The 13,534-nt window shown below is 48.4% G+C and overlaps 1 protein-coding gene across 3 annotated transcripts in view; it reads right to left on the reverse strand.

Moving 5' to 3' along the window:
• Positions 1–13,534, reverse strand: part of HOMER2 (homer scaffold protein 2) — a 137,806-nt gene that overhangs the window by 80,192 nt on the left and 44,080 nt on the right. The window lies entirely within an intron of this gene.

Genomic DNA, 13,534 nt, shown 5'->3' on the forward strand with positions numbered 1-13,534 from the left:
GGAATCTTCCCTGACCAGGCATCAAACCCATGTCCCCTGCGTTGGCAGGCAGATTCCTATCCACTGGACTACCAGGGAAGGCCCTAGAAACTTTATTTTAAGAAACCTTCCTTCAGGGAACTGCCCTGGTGGTCCAGTGGTTAAGACTCCACACTCCCAATGCAGGGGGCCTGCGTCCGATCCCTGGTCGGGTCACTAGATCCTGCATGTCACAACAAAGATCCCACGTGCTGCAACTAAGACAAACAGATAAAGAGAAAGAAACCTTTCTCTGTGTCATCCTTAGGAAACATGTGGCCAGACCCCTCCAGCTCTGCTCTCCTTCCTAAATCAGAGGAACTCTGGCACCCAGAACTAAACACAACATTCTGGATGTCACATGCAGCAGACCCCTCACCTCTACTTATTTCATACTTCAGCTAAGAGCTTCAAAGTTTTAGCCAGCCTTCGAGACAACCACATCACAGGGGCTGACTCACAGGGAACTCACCACCAACTCAAATCCCCAGGTCTTTCACATGCCCAGAAAGATACATCTCACTTCTCATCCCTCTACCTGGGGGACAGCCAGGGGACCACACCCTCCCAGTCACCCAGCATCATCCAGGCTCTTGGTCCTCCCTGCTAAATTGGAGCCAGTCTTTCCCTCCTCCCTACACTCTCAAATCTCCTGAAGTCCTTGAAACCTGCAGGACCAGCTGTCTAGCCAGAATACGCCCTTCACCTTCACAAAGCTTTGTAACTGACACAAAGCTAGTCCGTGAGGACAGCACTGCCCTGCCACACACAGCCGGTCCATTCCTCTCATCCTCCACAAAAGTGGAACCCAAGGGGAGTTGGGTGGCTGGTGTCCTCGTGGCCCCCAGAGTGTGGCTCTGTCTGTGCCCTTGGAGGTGAGGCCATTCCAGTCACCTGCCCCCTGCCACACCCGTGCCAGCCTCCAAGTGTTTCCTGCCACCAATGGGGGCTTCAGCTCTGAGCCTGCCTCATCCTCTGTCCACCTCCTGTCAGCACCCCCACCCACAGGACAAACCCCTTGCCCTGGACTCAGCGCCTCCCATCCAGTGCCTTCTTCCCCGTGCCCCTCAGCGAGTTCACTTTCTTCCCTGAATGGCCCATGCCCTCCCCACAGACCGTCACTGTTCCCCACTCTATGGGAATTCCTTGCCTCCCAACCTGATGCACTCTGCCACCTGCCTCCTCTGCGTCCACACCCAAGCAATGGGGTGGACAAAACTGGGTGGACGTGTCTCACTTTAAATGCATGTTCTCTGACCTCAAACTGTCTCTCTGCAATGGCCCACAAAGCCTAGGTTTCTCTGGGAGGCTGGCCACCCGATCCCAGACAATTTTACTCTGTTTTCTTCACCTCAGATTCCCATCCCCAGTCCTCCACCCTTGCTCTGAGCTAATGAGCCTGCCTCATACATCCTGGCGAGAAACAAGAGTCCTGGACTAGAGCTCAAGCACCTTCCACCACACCCAGACCTGCCTCCATCTGCTCGCACTGTGGCCTCCTTCCCTCCTTCCCTCTCTCTGCTCCAAGGGACAATCTTCCCCTGATGCCCTGAACCCCACTCCTGTCACCGTAAGGCCTAGGCCCCTGGGTCACCCTGCTTCTCTTGGGCAGCACTCCTGCCAGCATCCACACATGCTGGAGCTCTCCTATCTTGAATACCTTCTCCCTTTACCCACAGCCTCTCATGTGACTGTCTCATCACTCCGTACCTTCAGCTGTCAACTCCATTCACTCGTTCATTCGTCTGGCTGCGCTGGGTCTTAGTTGCAGCATGCAGGATCTTAGTTGCAGCATGCGAACTCTTAGGGACTTCCCTCGTGGCTCAGATGTAACAGGTCTGCTTGCCACGTGGGAGACGCGAGTTTGATCCCTGGGTCAGGAAGACGACCTGGAGGAGGGCATGGGAATCCAGTGCAGTCTTCTTGCCTGGAGAATCCCATGGACAGAGGAGCCTGGCGAGCTATGGTCCATGGGGTTGCACAGAGTCGGACAGGACTGAGTGACTAACACACACATGCAAAGTCTTAGTTGCGGCATGCGGGATCTAGTTCCCTGACCAGTGATCAAAACTGGGTCCCCTGCATTGGGAGTATGGAGTCTGAGCCACTGGACCAGCACGGAAGTTCCAATCAAGAACTTGAGAAAGTGGTCCACACCTCCCTCACACAACCCCCGTCCCATTCATCTTCCAGCCCACCTGGTGCCTGGCCCACCTGACTCGCCGCTGTCTGGATTCAGGTCACGGCCACCACCAGCCACCACACCACTCAGCCCTAGGTCACTTGTGCAGCACTCAACACTGACACCCAAGCCCCCACTGAGACACAGCCCCATCCTCCCTCCCTCCCTGGGCTCTTCTCCTCTATCTTTCTTGCTGGTTCCGCCTGCTCTACTGCCACCTGGAAAATGGACACTTCTGAGCCCTCTCCTCCTCTGCCTTCCCTCTCAATCCATCAAGAAGTCGCCCAGTCTCTTCCAGTCTGACCTCTGCTGAACCCAAACTACATTAACTCCCTGCCTTCTGCCCAGCTCCACACACCCTCTCAAACTTAACATGATGTGGCCATTTGACCTTGAGTCTCCCACTCCACCCCTCACCTTCTGCTCCTCCAGGCTTCCCTACACCTGATTGTTGTTCAGTCGCTTAGTCGTGTCCAACTCTTTGCAACCCCATGGACTGCAGCACACCAGGCTTCCCTGTCCATCACCAACTCCCAGAGCTTGCTCAAACTCATGTCCATTGAGTCGGTGATGCCATCCAACCATTTCATCCTCTGTTGTCCCCTGCTCCTGCCCTCAATCTTTCCCAGCATCAGGGTCTTTTCCAAAGAGTCAGCTCTTCGCGTCGAGTGGCCACCACTTGCTTAAACCCCAAACCAAAGGGATCCTTCTCATTCCCTCCCTCCCCCTTATTCCTACCTTATAACCAATCTCTCTGAAAGCTCTAACAAATCTTCCCCCAAACCATCTGCAGTCTGCTCACTTCTCTCCTTCCCTCCGTGACCTTCTCGGGCTCAGCCAGCATCCTCTTTGAACTAGAACACAGGAGCCCTGTCACTTCTCGCTTCAGGTCTTATCCCGTTTCATCCATTCTGCACAGAGCACCAGAGAAGTCTTCTTAAAACATAGGAAGGGCTGTCACAGGCCTATTAAAACCTTTCTGTCTTTTGTTTGTTTGTTTGTTTTTGGCAGCATCCCTTGGCATGTGGGATCTTGGTTCCTTGACCAGGGATTAAACCCACATCCACTGCACTGGAAGTACAGAATCTTAACCACCCACAGGTCTGTCCTAACCCTTCAGTCTTATCTGCTCTCACAGCATTTCAAATATAAGCCATCGTCCATGCCACAGCCTATGAGATCTGGTCTGCCCTCATGCCTACCCACTCTCCAACCCCGGCCTGGGCGCCCCTCCCTCCCTCGCTGCCAGCCAGCCCCACAGGTTTCAGTTTCTGAAACATTCTGGGCAGCCCCTTCCCACACTGGGTCTTTAACCCCATCCCTCCCTCCACCTAGAACGATCTGCTCCTGCTCTTCACGTGATAGAGCAGCTTAAATGTCACCTCTTCGGAGGCAGCCCATAAACATACGGCCTCAAGCTGGGCTCAGCCCCTGCTTCCTTCCCTCATGGCACCGAGTACAACTTGCAGCTATTTTATTTGTGGATGCTCGCAGGGGGAAGAGAGGGCTGGGAGTGGGCAGAGACAGGTGGAATCTGTCTCCCTCACTAGAACGAGAATTCCATGGAAATAAGAGGGGGGCCGTGTCTGACTTAAATTGTTACATGTTAAAAATAATAATATTTTTTGACATATTTGGCTAAAATATGTTAGAATTAACAAATGTAGTATGTTAATGCATATAGGTGGAACCTAGAAAAATGATCCTGATCAACCTATCTGCAGGGCAGGAATCGAGGTGCAGATGTAGAGAGTGGGCATGTGGGCACGGAGGGTGGGGAGGGGTGAGTGGGACGAACTGGGAGATTAGGACTGACAGGATATACACTCCTGGGGCTTCCCAGGTGGCTCAGTGGCAAAGAATCCACCTGCCGATGCAGGAGAAACAGGAGACACTGGTTTAATCCCTGGATCACAAAGATCCCCTGGAGAAGGAAATGGCAACCTCCTCCAGTATTCTTGTCTGGGAAATCCCATGGACAGAGCAAGCTGGGGGGCTGCGGTCCACGGGGTCACAGAAGAGTTGGACACGACTTAGTGACTAGACAGCAACATATACACACCGCCATGTGTAAACAGTAAGCCAGTGGGGACCTGCTCTATAGCGCAGGGAGCTCAGCTCAGTGCTCTGATGACCGAGATGGGTGGGATGGGGTGGGAGGGAAGTCCAAGAGGGAGGGGATGGATGTTGCCTATAGCTGATTCGCTTTGTCCTACAGCAGAAACTAACGCAACACTGTGAAGCAATTACACTCCAATAAATAAAGAAATAATGTACATTAAAATCCATTTCACTTGTTTCTTTTGCTTTTTTAAATGGAAACTAGAACATGTAAAATTACATACGTGGCTTCATATTTCTATGGGACTGTGCTGGTCTAGTTAGCAAGGGTGGGAAGAAGCAGATTATGACATTATGTTGATATAACACTGTGTTATAATCAACTTTATGTGATAAACAACATAGAGAGGTACAGGCCAAGCATTCAGGTACACTGAGGGCAGGTAGGTCAGACGAGGTTAGAACAGACTTGAAACACCAAACTAATGATGATGAAGTCATGGATTGCTGCTCCTTAGCTGAACACCCTGCAAGTAGCTTATGCCAACTGTCCAATACATGTGCAGATTTGAAGGCTGCCACTGGAACAACAGAGGATGTGTTTCAACGTGGTCATAGAGCACATGTCCTAAAGCCCTTCCGACTCCAGTGGGTTCCTGGGCCTCTAAGAACAGACCTGCTGTCTAGATATTCTTGTCTGCATACAACTCAGTGCTATCATGCCCAACCCTCCCCTCCTCATACTTAGAGAACTAGACTCAGCAAAAGAAACAAGGGGACTTCCCTGGTGGTTCAGTGGTTAAGAATCTGCTTTCCAATGCAGGGGATGTAGGTCTGACATCTGGTTGGGAAACCAGGATCCCACATGCCGCAGGGCAACTGAGACTGAGTGCCACAACTAGAGAAGCCCAAACACCACAAGGAAGACCCAGCAGAGCAAAACACAGGAGAAAGGAAGGAAAGAGACGAGGTCTTGCTATGCTGGTTTCTCTGACTGTCTCAACTTCGGACCACTGCAGGTCTCAGAGCAGGACCAAGGAGAGGGCTATGCAGAAGTGCCCAGCTCTCCTTCCATGGGGCACATGCCACGTCAGCTGATGGGGGCAAGGGCACAAGATGAGCCATCCCCACAGAAAAGCCTGTGCCCTCAGGTGTTGAGCTGACCCTCTGGGTCACCACATTAATGTTCATTCCCTCCAAGAGATTATCTGCTCCCACGGAGCAAGGAAATCTACTTCTCACAGAGGTTAATAAACTTACAGATCTCATTACTCAAAGAGGTCATGCTGGCAAAAATTTTAATGCATTTTTTAGGAAAGGTCTGGAAGATTATTAACAACAGAACAATGGCTGGCTATTCGGAGAAGCGAGGGCAGAGAGGTGACGGATGGAGATGAAGTAGGCTCTCCCCTCCTCCATACAGCATCCCCCAGGGCTGCGGAAGGTAAAGCACTTGGAGTCCAACTGGGCTGGCCATCTCTGACTGCCCAGCCCCTGGGTCTGGGGTTGCTTGCCTCTGTTCCTGCCCCCAGGTCACCTCGCAGGCTGGCAAATAGCACATTTACCAACACATTCCTCAGTCTCCAATGGGCACTGCAAGGCTGCTCACAAATCTGTATTTGCCCACAGTCAGCTGTATCAAACCGTTTCTTCTCTTCCTAATCTACCCCCTCATTCTCAGATCAATTCCTTAGCTCACACAGAGAAGGAAATCCAGGCGACCCAGCTTCCTCATTCCCCTTTCCACCTCAGCCTCAAAATGCCACCATACCTGCAACTTGCCTGGTCTCTATGGGTGATCCTCCCAGCATAAAGCTCTTGTTCTAGTTCCTTCCTGCCATCCACTTCCCTGTGCCAACCACACTGCCTGTCATCTTTCTCTAATATCTTCAACCTCCACTCCTATTCCCCCCTCAGCCTCCCAACATGCTCAACTGATGAAATGAAATCAGCCTTCCTACTACCCTGACTCATCCTCCACCTTAGCCTGACTTCTTTATTCCCCTGCCGTACACTCACTCCTTAAACCACTGCAGATGGATTTGTGCCTTCACACCTGGCTGAAGCTGCTCTTAAAATCCATCAGTGCCCTAACTCTCCCACCCCCACAGCAGGATTTAACAGCATGCACCTTGGGTTCCTACCCAGCTTCCCGAGGCCCTCACCCATGTTGAGTACATCTCCCTTTCAGCCTCCTCTCTCCTGGCTTTCGCAAAACTGCTCTCCCCCAGCCTGCCTCCAGTATCATCACCTCTAAGTCTCACCCACTGGCTTCTTTTCCTTCTCTTCAACTAGTGCCCTTTCCCAGAGTTCCATCTTCATCTTTTTAAAGTATTTTTTAAAAATATTTTATTATTCTTATTGTTATTTTATTTATTTTTATTTTTTGGCTGTGCTGCGCAGCATGTGGGATCTCAGTTCCCCACACCTCCTGCACTGGAAGCGCAGAGCCTTAACCACTGGATGGCCAGGGAAGACTCCCATCTTCATCTTCTTGATCCACTCTCTCCTTGGGTGATCAAGTCCATCTCAGAGGTGATGGCTCTCAAATCTGTACCTCTGATTCTACCCTAATTGCTGAGTGCTAGAGCTGAATTTCTATTGATAGAGGCCACTGCACATGACCCACTACAAGTGGAAATTCACCATATTCACCCAGACTTAACTCTCATCAACTCTCTCCCCTAAAACGCATCTCCTCCTGTGTTCTTAATCTCAGTCAATGGCACCACCAGCCACTCAAACAGTCTAGAAATACCTGAATTGCTGGCAGCTCCGCCTCTCCCTTTCTCCTGTTACAACAATCAAGAGCTGTGGGTCCACCTCCCACGTGACTCTCGGGGTGCCTTTGGCCTCTAGAAAATGCATCTTAAGAACACGAATTCTAGGAGTTTTATAGTTTCTGGTCTTACATTTAGATCTTTAATCCATTTTGAGTTTATTTTTGTGTGCGGTGTTAGAAAGTGATCTAGTTTCATTCTTTTGCAAGTGGTTGACCAGTTTTCCCAGCACCACTTGTTAAACAGATTGTCTTTAATCCATTGTATATTCTTCTCTCCTTTGTCAAAGATAAGGTGTCCATATGTGTGTGGATTTATCTCTGGGCTTTCTATTTTGTTCCATTGATCTATATGTCTGTCTTTGTGCCAGTACCATACTGTTTTGATGACTGTGGCTTTCCACTCTCAGACATAAATCACAGCAGGATCCTCTATGAGCCACCTCCCAGAATTCTGGAAATAAAAGCAAAAATAAACAAATGGGATCTAATTAAAATTAAAAGCTTCTGCACAACAAAGGAAAATATAAGCAAGGTGAAAAGACAGCCTTCTGAATGGGAGAAAATAATAGCAAATGAAGCAACTGACAAACAACTAATCTCAAAAATATACAAGCAACTTATGCAGCTCAATTCCAGAAAAATAAACGACCCAATCAAAAAATGGGCCAAAGAACTAAATAGACATTTCTCCAAAGAAGACATACGGATGGCTAACAAACACATGAAAAGATGCTCAACATCACTCATTATTAGAGAAATGCAAATCAAAACCACAATGAGGTACCACTTCACACCAGTCAGAATGGCTGTGATCCAAAAATCTGCAAGCAATAAATGCTGGAGAGGGTGTGGAGAAAAGGGAACCCTCCTACACTGTTGGTGGGAATGCAAACTAGTACAGCCACTATGGAGAACAGTGTGGAGATTCCTTAAAAAATTGCAAATAGATATACCTTATGACCCAGCAATCCCACTGCTGGGCATACACATCGAGGAAACCAGAATTGAAAGAGACACGTACCCCAGTGTTCATCGCAGCACTGTTTCTAATAGCCAGGACATGGAAACAACCTAGATGTCCATCAGCAGATGAATGGATAAGAAAGCTGTGGTACATATACACAATGGAGTATTACTCAGCCGTTAAAAAGAATTCATTTGAATCAGTTCTGATGAGATGGATGAAACTGGAGCCGATTATACAGAGTGAAGTAAGCCAGAAAGAAAAACACCAATGCAGTATACTAACACATATATACGGAATTTAGAAAGATGGTAATGACGACCCTGTATGCAAGACAGCAAAAAAGACACAGATGTGTATAACGGACTTTTGGACTCAGAGGGAGAGGGAGAGGGTGGGATGATTTGGGAGAATGGCATTCTAACATGTATACTATCATGTAAGAATCGAATCGTCAGTCTATGTCTGACGCAGGATACAGTATGCTTGGGGCTGGTGCATGGGGATGACCCAGAGAGATGTTATGGGGAGGGAGGTGGGAGGGGGCTTCATGTTTGGGAACACATGTAAGAATTAAAGATTAAAGAAAAAAAAAAGAAAACTGATCCAGGAAAAAAAATGAAATAAAATAAAATATATTTCAGTAACAACAACAAAAAAAAGAACACGAATTCTGCTCTCAAATAGGCGTGAGCTTGGTTTCCTGGCTGTGAGCATGGACAGATTACTGAATCTCTCAAGCCCAGTTTCTCCAACTATGAAAGCGAGGGTTGTTGTGAGAATTAAATGAGATACTGTATAGACACACTCTGCATACTAACTCAAACCCACTAAGTTTTCATTAAGTAATAGTTTAGTTTGTGTCCTGATTTAGCAACTCTATAGGAAAGACATTCAAGTTTTCACTCTCTCATCTCTGGAAAGGTGCCTTACATATATTTTTCTGCTTTATTGTATTATATATACTCCTAGAAGCTGCCACAATCCAGCACAGAACAGGGCATGGTTTACATATATAAATCTGGGCCATACATGCTCTGTGCTCTCAACACTTCTTGCCTGGACTGTGGCTAGTTTCTATGAGGTCTCTTTCCTCCAATCTCTCAACTTTCTGCGCTACCTTTCATTATCATCTCTGGAATAATTTTCTTAACACAAGTAATGTTCTTCTCTTCAAAACTGAGTGCTCCCTCACTACCTATAGACTGAAGTCAAAATTTCATAGGACATAGCATGTTTCTGCCTCCTAACCCAAGTTAGCTCGTCCTCTCTGAGCCCACTGCCTGCTACTGCCTGGGACTCAGGCCTCATTCTTAGGTACCAAGACGAACTGCTCCTCCCACCTCCAGCCTCACCCATGGCTGGCTCCCCCTGCCACCTATGGGATAAAGTCTCAAACATGTAGCACAAAGGCCTTTTCTTCATGTCTGTACGCTCCTGACCCCTTCTCCACACTCACCATGCACTTCACATTCTTTCTCACCTCCCTGCCCACTACTAACAGCTAACGCACATCACAGTGTGTGCTTCGTTTAATCCTCACAACCACACTATGATGGTGGTACTATCATCAGTCCCATTTCACATATAAGGAAACTGAAGCTCACAAAGGTCAGTATCTTGCTCCAAGCCATATAGCCAGCGAACAGCCAGCCCAGGCCTGAGTCCAAGGTCTCTGTTCTTGACCTGAACACTCTACCGCCTCCTCTCCATCTCAACGCTTCCCTTTGCTCTGCTGTTCTGTCTGCCTCGGAAACTCCTCCTTACCCTTCAAGACTCAGTTCCAAAGTCACCTTTTTTACGAAGCCTTCTGCAACTTCTCAAAGAGTTAGGAATTTTATCCTTAGTGACATTTCAATAAAAGGCTATTTCATTGTCCTAATTAGCTACCCACCATCCATCTCCCTTGGGAGGGCAGGAACCCTGTCCCAACAGCCTCTGTCATCCTGTTGCCTAGCCCAGAGAAGGTGCTCAAAAGCTAAGGGATGGCCAAGAAAGTTACAGGAGGGACTTCCCTGGTGGTTTAGACTCTGTGCTTTCAATGCAGGGGACACAGGTTCAACCCCTGGCTGGGGAACTAAGGTCCCACATGCCCTGTGGTGCAGCCAAAAAATTTGAAAATAAATAACTTTTAAAAAGAAAGTTACCAGAGCTGATGAACAGATGAAGAGTGATCAGAGAGGAGTTCAGATCCATATAAGTGGGTGGGAATCAGAGATATGAGACCCTGAAGCCAATTACTGTCTAGTCCACATGGGCCATGGCCCCATATTGATACCTCCCATGTTAGTTCACTAGGTAACGTTTGCTTGATGTCTACCTCCCCTACTAGACTGAGAGCATCATGGGGCCATCACTGTGACTGTTCGCAGCACAGAAGGCAGATGGCCCTGATTTGTTGAGTGAATAAGTGAATGAGTATACAATGAAGGGTTCCCTAACCAGCAGCACAAATCACTAGTCTGATGCCCCCCACAATGGGGAGATACTGATTTTTGGTTTCTGTTTTCGGTCCACTCTTGCACCTCCCCATGAAAGCAACTGGCTGGTAGACTAGTTTTCTTGTGAAGATAGGCGGGTCAGCTTCCTTGCCTTTCTTGTCCACTAGCTAGTAACAGTTCTCCACCCACACGAACTGAGAGGCTTAGTGATATGAGTGGAAGCCTCAGAAGACAAACTGCATATCCTCTGGGTCACATGATGACAAAGAACCAACTGACAATACTCAGGACTGGGAGAGAGCAGCTGAGGACTTGAGGAGGGCCCAGGAATGGACCATGTCCAACCATGTATCCCCGAAAGGCACATCGGGAGCCACTTGCAGACCTTCCACCCAGGGCAGAAATGACCATGATGATCTTAGAGAACCTGGGCACCACTGATGAAATATTTGTGTCAGTGAAGTATACGTGTGTGCTCAGTCATGTCCAACTCTTTGCGACCCCATGGACAGTAGCCCACCGGGCTTCTCTGTCTGTGGGATTTCCCAGGCAAGAACACTGGAGTGGGTTGCCATCTCCTTCTCCAGGGGATCTTCTTGACCCAGGGATGGAACCCTCATCTCTTGTATCTCCTGCATTGGCAGATGAATTCTTTACTACTAGTGCCGCCTGGGAAGCCATTTATGTGTCAAAACAGTGTTCCAAACGTTCTGCACACATTTTACTAGTCAGTTGTCTCAGTCCTTTGATAGATGCAGATGGTGAAGCTAGAGAGATAAAATGACTGGTCCAAGTTCACACAGCCAGCCAGGAGGGCTGGGATCTGAACTCAGCATCCTCTCCAGTCTCCAGACAGGTGGACTTCCATGACAACAGACTCATCTTGCTGAGACAGCCAGTTCTAGTTTCAGTCTGCCTGGAGGGGTTAGAGAGTTTGTCCTCAGACCAACTGAGCTGAAATCAGCCATGTCTACCAGGAGCTCCTTCTCCTGCCCTTCAGAGCCTCCCAGAACAGGAGGACCTGTTCCTCATCCCCAAGAGGACCTTCTCCATCACCCCTCTCCCGCAGGACAACAGACACCAAAGCAACCCTCCCATTCTCCATTTATCTGAACAACTCCAATTAAAAGCTTTCCCAATTAAAAATCCCAAAAGGGCTCCAATGCCAGGGCAGCAGGGTCTGCAATATGCCTCACTAATTGGATCCCTGTGGACAAACTCTACCCTGTAACCCACAGAAAAGACGTCCCCCAATGCACAAGGGGAGGAAGGAGGACAAAGGCTGGTTGGATGGTCCCACTCATCACCCAAGAGCTGGACCAAGACCTCCCAGAACAAGGCAACCGAAAAGGACTGGTCAGAGTCCTGCCGGCAGCTGGAATGCAGCCTCCACTTGGCTGGGAGATACCTGGGTATTTAGCACTGTTTACGAGGTCTGTTAGGCATCCCAGGTGGCTCTGTGGTGAAGAATCCGCCTGCTAGTACAGGAGACTCGGTTGGAGCCTTGGGTCGGGAAGATCCCCTGGAGGAGGGTGTTGCAACCCACTCCAGTATTCTTGCCTGGAGAATCCCATGGACAGAGGAGCCTGGTGGGCTACAGTCCATGTGGTTGCAAAACAGTCAGCTATGACTTAGCCACTAAACAGCAACAACTACCGGGGTCTCTTAACGCACAGCTCTTAAGCTAACTGCTTCGGCTGGTGGCAATGCTTTATCCTAAGCTTTTCTGCACAGGGTGGAGGATGCCATGGTCCCCAGTTCCTTAGAAGAATAAGACGACTATCAACCAGGCTTGTGAATAAAAAATTAAAAAAAAAAAATCTCCAGTCGTTGACAAATGTCTAAATGTGTTCCCCACATGCATATTTTTATTCTAACAAGCTAATTTGAAATATAATTTAAATAAATTCTACCAGAATGATACCATATGACTAACAGTCCCCGGTGGCAGAACTACTGGAGGGAGGCTTCATCGTACATTCAGCAGAGGTTCCCAACCTGACACTCTTCCCACACAACGCACACCCCGCTAGGAAGCTGGCTCTGGCTGCCAACACGCACCTCCAAGCCTATAAATATGACTGGGGGTGGGGGCAGGCCATGCGCGCGATACCTAGAAGTGCAGGCAGATAACACGCGGGGCTTGGGGACCCAAGGATCCAAACCCATGCAAATCAGCAGCTCTTGGCCCCAACTCCTCTTGAGGCTCCTTTGTGCTTAATTTATTTTCATGTTAGGAAAAAAAAAAAGTCTAACTCTCAAGATCAGGACCCAGCACACCTGAGAGTTCTAATATTCTGAAGAATGTTTTTTCTCTATTGTAACTCTGTTTGGGGGTGCTGTTCACTTTTGACAAAAGTGCAAGGAATTTTTCTTTTCAAAGGGAATAGGAACTCCCATCCCCACTCCATATACCAAAAGAAGTCTTTTCCCAAAGGTTTTAGGTGCTAATGCTGGCATAGGTAATCTGTCCCGGGATTTATCCAGATTTTTTTTTCAATTGCCTGACAACTGAAGCAGGGACTGCACAGACCTCCCTGACTGTGCATTCTTGTCAATCCCCTCAACAAGGGAAGTCTCTCTGCAGGAGGGGCCTGATGCCCAGCAGACACAGGGCTTTGCAGAGAAGACATCTAAGGGGTGGGCATGGGTGCTTTCGGCTTGTAAGCAGCCTTCTCTTCTAGGTCTTACAGCAGAATTACTCTGCCCTAATATTTCCAAACAAGCAGAGACAGTTTGAGCAGCTGGGTCCTCGTCCACCAGCCACCCTTAGCAACCACGATGGATCCTGGGTGTTCCTACCAGGATTCACTAAGGAGCGGTGACTCATCCGAAATTACACTGTCTCCGCAAATTACCTAATGTTAATTGTGATCTTGGTCTCCTCTACCATTTCTTTCCTTCAGTAATTCATTTAAAAGATTATCAAAATGTGGCTTTTATATTTTAATTTATACCCTGCCTTGCTCTAGAAAAGGATTTCAGCAGGTCTGCAGAGATGTATAAAATTCAGCAAAATGATAAATCAGAAGTAGGTTTGGAGTTGAATGATGGTGTATATTTATAGTAACTGGCAGGGAAAGATG

The sequence above is a fragment of the Ovis aries genome, chromosome 18 (assembly GCF_016772045.2).
Source record: "Ovis aries strain OAR_USU_Benz2616 breed Rambouillet chromosome 18, ARS-UI_Ramb_v3.0, whole genome shotgun sequence".
NCBI classification, from domain to species: Eukaryota; Metazoa; Chordata; class Mammalia; order Artiodactyla; family Bovidae; genus Ovis; species Ovis aries.